The sequence below is a fragment of the Hemicordylus capensis genome, chromosome 2 (genome assembly GCF_027244095.1).
Source record: "Hemicordylus capensis ecotype Gifberg chromosome 2, rHemCap1.1.pri, whole genome shotgun sequence".
Lineage (NCBI taxonomy): Eukaryota > Metazoa > Chordata > Lepidosauria > Squamata > Cordylidae > Hemicordylus > Hemicordylus capensis.
In genome coordinates, this window is record NC_069658.1 from 74,254,137 (window position 1) to 74,261,422 (window position 7,286).

Consider the following 7,286-nt stretch of genomic DNA (forward strand, 5'->3'; position numbering starts at 1 on the left):
TAAATATACAAAATGAAAGTGTCCTGGACTCAGAAGAGAATGGGGTTGCGTTTGTATGTAGCAATCTTATTTTATTTTTGCTCTAGTTCCCCCTACAACGAATAAGGAACTATAAAGTGGCTGTTCTGTCCAGCCATTTTGTCTGTCAATACAAATGTTGCTCTGAATCCCAAAATCCATTGCCATCTTACAAAGTAATATTTGAAGTGTTGTAGATTAAAGACAAGATGAAAGAAGAAAAGCTTGCCCATCGAGGAAAATGAAAAGCCTGTACAGTTGCATCCTAAACATAACCATTGGCTTCACATTTATAACAGTTACTTAACAATTTCTGATTCTTATGTATTCAACACTCCATGGTTTTTTCCTCTGGCTCTGGAAAGGTGCCTGCTATTCTACAATAAAATATGAACTGTACAGAAGTGCTCTTCTGAAATGAATTGCTTTTAGAGAATCCCTCAGGATATGAAAAAATGCTCTTATGAGTAGTCTTTAGGGAAAGGTCATCCATTAAATGGATAGGGAAATTAAAATCTCCATTATAACATAAAATGGATGGCTACAGTGTTCTCAGCATTCAATGATAATGTCTTGGTGACAAGATCTTTATCTGAGCTTCAAAGGAATCTTTTTATGAATGTCATTATGATACTGAATAGACAGTAACAAGGGGAGGGGTGGGCCAAGCACTGCTTTTGAAAAGAGGTACCAATTTGCGAATAAATTAATGATTCATCATCCAAATATGACAGTAAATATCTTTGTTAAAATCACAGATTGATGTGCTGGATTGAAGTTCATAGCATTTGATTTAAAGAACAACTCAAAGCTGCCTTAAGTCTGTCTCCACTTGAAATGTTATTACCAGAGCTGCATGTGTTCTACAGTTCTGTGGCTATATTACTCAAGGGCAGGATTGGTTTGGGGCACAGAATTCATCGTCCTTGGAATCTATAGTTTGTGTTAAAAACATTTTGAAGCTGTGTAGGGGATGGCTTCTGAAATGCCAGAATCTCTGCGGAAAGTCGCATTGGGGTGGGTGCACTTACACCCCTCCCCGCCAAGTTTCCCCCACCAGTGCTCTCTCTGAAAACGGTCCGGCAGGGCAGCAGCGTACCTCCTTGCCACCCTGTGGCCTCCTTGGACCAGAAGTGACTGGAAGTACCAAGCACGTGCATGTTGGGCGAACACATGTGCCCATGTCATGCGCGCACCTTGGACATGCATGTTAGTGGGTACCTCTGGTCACTTCCAGTCTGAGGAGGCAACGGGGTGGCAGGGAGGTACACCGCTGCCCCACCAGACCATTTTTAAAGTGAGTGCTGGCGGGGGAAACACTGGGGGTGTAAATGCACCCTCCCCAGTCCTTAAAGCTATCCCCCCCCCACTGCTGCCTTCTAATCAGCAGGTTCCAGTTCTGTGCACACCACTACTCCCCAGTAGAACCCTAGATAAACCTTGAGCCTAAGTAATTCCCTTCATGGGCTTTCGGTGAGCTAACTTTGTTTCTGACTGCTTGGGAACTCCAGTGCTCCCCATTCGAGTTGCAGGTATCCATAGTGCCGCAGAGCTTGGGGCTACACAGAACCTCCTTGCCCTTGCTTTGGCAACACCTTTGTTAGGGACCCTAAATCTCCTTATGAGAAGCAATCTCTTTTGGCACTGTGTATGAATCAGCAGATGCAGATTAAAACCAAAATTAAGGCATTAAAACAGCTTAAAACCACAATTAAAGTTAAAAAGCTTGAATAAAGGCCTTGAGAACCTTTTTTAAAAGCCAGAGATTGAGAGCTGCTTATTCCAGTAGGGAATAAGAAGTCTCAGGACAGCAAAAGAGAAGGCCTGTCCCTGAGTAGCCTCCTGATGACCCAGTGGCAACTGCAGATGGACCTCTCCCGATGATCTCAGTGGACAGCAGGAATCACAGTGAAGAAAGCGTTACCTTAAGGGACTAGACTGTGATCCACTTATTATGCACACCTGCAAATTTGGTTTTGAGCTCAGTTTCCCCAAGACATTCTTAGATACACACATCTAAGTGTACCTAATCACATGTGATTATGTGTGTGAGCAAGTGTGTGGCAACACAAGAATCTTCAAACCCACTGAATACAACCTTCTGGAGCTTGATACTGCAAGCTGGAGAGGAGAGCTGGTCTTGTGGTAGCAAGCATGACTTTTCCCCATAGCTAAGCAGGGTCTGCCCTGGTTGTATCTGAATGGGAGACTTGATGTGTTAGCACTGCAAGAAGCTGCTCTGGGAAGAGCAGAAGGTTCCAAGTTCCCTCCCTGGCTTCTCCAAGATAGGGCTGAGAGATTCCTGCCTGCAACCTTGGAGAAGCCACGCCCAGTCTGTGAAGACAATACTGAGCTAGATAGACCAATGGTCTGACTCAGTATATGGCAGTTTCCTATTTTCCTAAGACAGGCACAAAAGACAGCTCCACCAAGAAATCTCTTGAAAGTCATTCTATTTTGTCAATCTTAAAGCAACCAGAACACAATACATTATTTGCTTGCCTAACCAAGAAATAATCAGAGGGTTGGTGAGGTATCATATAATCTCAGTAGACTGGCCTCCAGATGGGTACTGTTCAATCTAGTCAAACACATGTTCCTTGATAGCCCTCAATGATCCTTAGGTAGCTGAAGGGCAAAGGAGCAGCAAAAGCACGTGCACACTGGCAACTATAGCAGGTTTCTCCCATTTCCTTCCTTGCCAACACCCAGTCTTAGGCCAGGGCCTGCTTAGTAAAGGGCTGTACCTGAAGGGCAAAGCACACATGCTGGCAGCTGTAGCATGTTTCCCAGTTTCCTTCCTTGCCCACACCCAGCCTTAGGCCAGAGCCTGCTTAATATAGTTCTTATTAGGACCAACAAGAGGAAGTACTTTTTCACACAGCATATAATAATTAATCAATGGAATTTTTTTGCCACGGAATGTGGTGATGGCTTGGATGGCTTTAAAAGGGGTTTAGACAAATTCATGGAGAACAGGTCTATCAATGCCTACTAGTCTGGTGGCTGTGGGCCACCTTCAGCCTCAGAGGCAAAGTGCCTCTAAATACAAGTTGCAGGGGAGCAACAGCAGGAGAGAGGGCATGCGCTCAGCTCTTGCCTGTGGGATTCCCAGTGGCATATGGTGGGCCACTGTGTGAAACAAGATGCTGGACTAGATAGGCATTGGGCCTGGTCTAGCAGGGCTGTTCTTATGTTCTATAGAGGGGCAAAGCACACACACAGCCAGCTGGCAGCTCTAGCAGGTTTCCCAGTTTCCCAATTTCCTTTCTTCCCCAAATGAATGATCCTTAAGTGTAAACATCATGAGTTTCTTTTTATGGTGGTGGCAACCCTATAATATTTTGCACCTGTATTGCAAAATAGAGATGCTCACATGTGTACAGTTATAATGCAATCGTGAGAATATTTATTCTCCACACTCTACAGGGGAGGAAAATCATTCAAATTGCAATAACTTGTCCAAAGTGGGAGCTGAACTTATGTGAGTTAACTGAGCATTTAATTCAGAGTTCCTGTTTAGAATTGTAAGTTATTTAGAATTATTGCTGCAAACTTCCCTCCTTTCTGAGACAAGTTATGTATGTGCTCTGGATGCATTTTCCTATAAATGCTATCATGTTTCTGGGGCCTTTTTAGTCTGTTTGGGCAACTGAACTGTACTTGTGGCTTTGAACTGACAATTTCCATGTAGAGAATGAGATCAATAGAGAGACTACACACCCTGCTAAACCAGAGCTTTTGCTATTGTTGAATTTTGGCGCCCCAGAAAAAGCTGGGCTTTGGCATCCCCTCTGCCCAGAGAAGGCAGAAGACATAGAGATGCCCATGCCCACTGAATGCCTGCCCACTCACTCGCCTGCCCACCTCCTGCTACCAATGGGAGTAGTACACTGTCTCTTTAAGAGTTTATTAGATTTGTAGAACTTGCTTGAAGCACAGACATAATTTAATAAATGAAAGCTGTCTTCAGTATCTCAAAAAAAGCACCAATATTAAAATTTGGTAATATGCAAACAGGAATATGGGGAAAGGCTCTCCTTGTGCATTTAAGATTATTGTTGCTGTAAAAAGACATTTAATCTCATTAATAATTACCAATTTAACTGATCCATTAAAATACAAGTTAATGTCTGATATGATGCACTACATGATGAAGATGTAACACTTCACATCATGTCAACCATTAATATTTTTCATCAGTTGATAGCTGTAATTTTTATAATTTTAAAAAACTGAATTGTAATTGCATTTTAGTGGGATGTGTTATGAATTTCTATAGTTTCCAACTCCAAGCCTTTATATTCAGATAATGCAGTAGACTACATTTGACAGGGAGGAAGTTGTAAAATGATTCTGAGGAGCAAGTAGAGAAGCTCCAACATCATGAAACAGTTACAAGAGACTAGCAGTGTCTCTACTAGCAGTGATGAGAGAATTAAGGAAACTAAACAGACAACACACGTACAATCATCTCTTGCCAACCACGGTTGTACCACCCGCAGTTTTGGAGTATATGCAAATAAGAAATTGTGACAGGTCTTAACAACCGTGACCTGATTATCCATGATTGGTGAGGTTTTTTAGTGATGGGGGGTATTTCAGTGATGGGCGTGGTTTCAGAGGTTCGATCTGCTCATTCCTCTTGGTGACCCTTGCTGACCTTGCTGTCCCTTGCCAATTTAAAATGCCTTTGAGTGATTGGGGGGGGTGTCAAAAATTTTCAAGAGATTTGATCTGCTCATTTTTCTTGGTGACTCTTGGCGATATTACAGGATTTTTGTGATTTTTTTTTTATCCTTTATTTTTAGGTCTTTTTGTGGTCATGGTTCCTCTAACACCCTGTTTCCCATAGACTTTAATTCCTCACCAACCACGAATTTGCCAACGGTAAAGTTTTGCCGGAACGGAACCCTAGCGGTTGATGAGGGACGACTATTGTTGTTTCAATTATATATGTCCCTCTTTTAACTAAACAGTTACCAACATAGTTTATACAGCAAAAGAAAACAGAAGATGGTTTCCTGTCCCAAAAGGGCTCACAATCTAAAACAAAAACAAAATGAATGGGACAAAAGCACAGCCACTGAAGTGATGCTATCCTGCTCTGAATCAGGATTTATTCTAAGTTTCTCTTCCCCAGCTGTGCAAGAAATTGATGCAATTCCTAATTCCTGAGAATCAACCAAACTTTTCCTAATTTAAAAAAAGAAAGAAAGAAAGACATGATAGTTATCAATATAACCACGCTGAGCCATTTTTGGAAGGGCGCTATATAAATCAAATAAATAAATGTGAGGAAGTGTGTCACATGGCACCATCATACTGGTATTTAACTGTTGTATCCCTACATATGTTGTTTAATACACAGTATTTATATATATAATTCAATGAGCTAAATGGCTTTGACTACTGAAGTAGTTGGTCACAATAATATACTATCAATATAAAGTTATGAAGATTGAAAAGAGAGAGTAATCATTTTATTTTTCTATTTCTTCCCCCCCCCCCGATTTATTTATACAGCCCTGTTCCTTGGGGTGGGTGGGTGGGATTGCTTGGGGTGGGGTGGGTGGCGCGCGCACAATGTCTCTGTGCACAAAGGACTCCTGGGAGTTTTTTCCGGCAACAGTGGGGAAGGGGCGGCAGGGAGGTATCCTGCCGCCCCAATTACTCTTAGAATTACAGTGCCAGAGCGGGAAAGCGGCGGGAGGGATAAGTAAACCCTCCCGCCACTCTTAAAGCTACCCGCCACCCCAGTGCCGGACCACAGTTGGCAGTTCCGTGCACAACCCTAGTGGGGAATAGAAGAAGTAACATTGCAGGGGAAGGGAAATCAGAAACTTAATTGCTGTTTCCCCTTCTGACTCTCCTGCCAGCTTTTTCACCTTAGAAAGCAGTGCCAACCCACCCACAGAGCCTCACCTTGCTCCTTTCTAATGACAGGTCAGTCCAGAATAAACCTGAAATCATCCATGATCCAATTCAGGATGAAGGAGCTGGCCTGGTATGTATTACAGAGATTTAGTTGGGGGATACTGGTGGCCCAGTCTAGTTCCAGCTTCTCCATCCAGGGTACTCTGTGGAGGAGCAGGTGAGCAACCATGGGTGGGGAAGTGTAGAGGCTGTGGTCTATAAGAATAGCATATCCCTTGCCAGGATCCTTGTTGAAGTATCTGACCATATTGAATGTGTGTACTTACGTTTGGGAACCAGGGATAGACTGGGACTTCTGTTGGTGTACCGATCACCCCACTGCCCAACAGAGTCCCTAAGAGAGTTGACAGACTTGGTCTTGAGTTTGGCATTGTAGTCTCCTAGTCTTGTGGTGGTGTGTGGGGGGGGGGGACTTCAATTTTCATTTTGGGACCAATTTGTCCGGAGCAGATCAGGAATTCATAGCGGCCATGATAACTATGGGCCTATCCCAAGTGTTCTCAAGATCAACGCATATTGCTGGTCACACACTTGATCTGGTCTTTCACTCTGAACAGGGTGGTATTCCATGGATGGGGACTCCTGTGATTTCCCCTTTACCATGGACAGACCACCATCTGGTTAAGGTTGGACCCATGACCACATCCCACTCCGCAGGGGTGAGGAGCCTATTAGGATGGTCCGCTCAAGAAAGTAATTGGATCCAGTAGGATTCCAAGAAGCCTTGGAGAGATTTAGTGTTGGTTCTGCCGGTGACCCTGTCAATACTCTGGTGGAGAACTAGAACAATAAACTCACCAGGGCAGTGGACACGATCTCTCGTAAGTGTCCTCTCTGACCCACTTTGAAACTGGCCCCTTGGTATACAGAAGAACTACAGGGGTTGAAGCGGTGAGGTAGGTAACTTGAGTGCAAGTGGAGAAAGCCTCAACTCAAATCCGACAGATTATTACATAGAGTACATTTGAAAATCTATGCTCAGACAATACATGCGGCAAAGAAGCTATTCTTTTCTGCTGTATCACGTCCTCAAGTTGACATCCAGCAGAGTAGTCCAGGGTTGTGAAGAGACTAGTGTGTACCCCTTCCCCCTTGAATCAGTACTTGGAACCAACAATTACTCACTGTGACATTTTTAATGAGTCCTTTCTGGACAAAATCTCTCGTATTTGGGCCGACTTAGATTCAAACTCCACAATTGTTACACTGATGCCGAGGTGTCCAGCAGCTCCTCTTATGTGATGACCCCGGATCAGTTTCAGTTTGTGACTCCTTCCCCCCCCCCTTTTTTTGGCTTTTAAAATTTTTTATTGGTTTTTACAATATCTTAA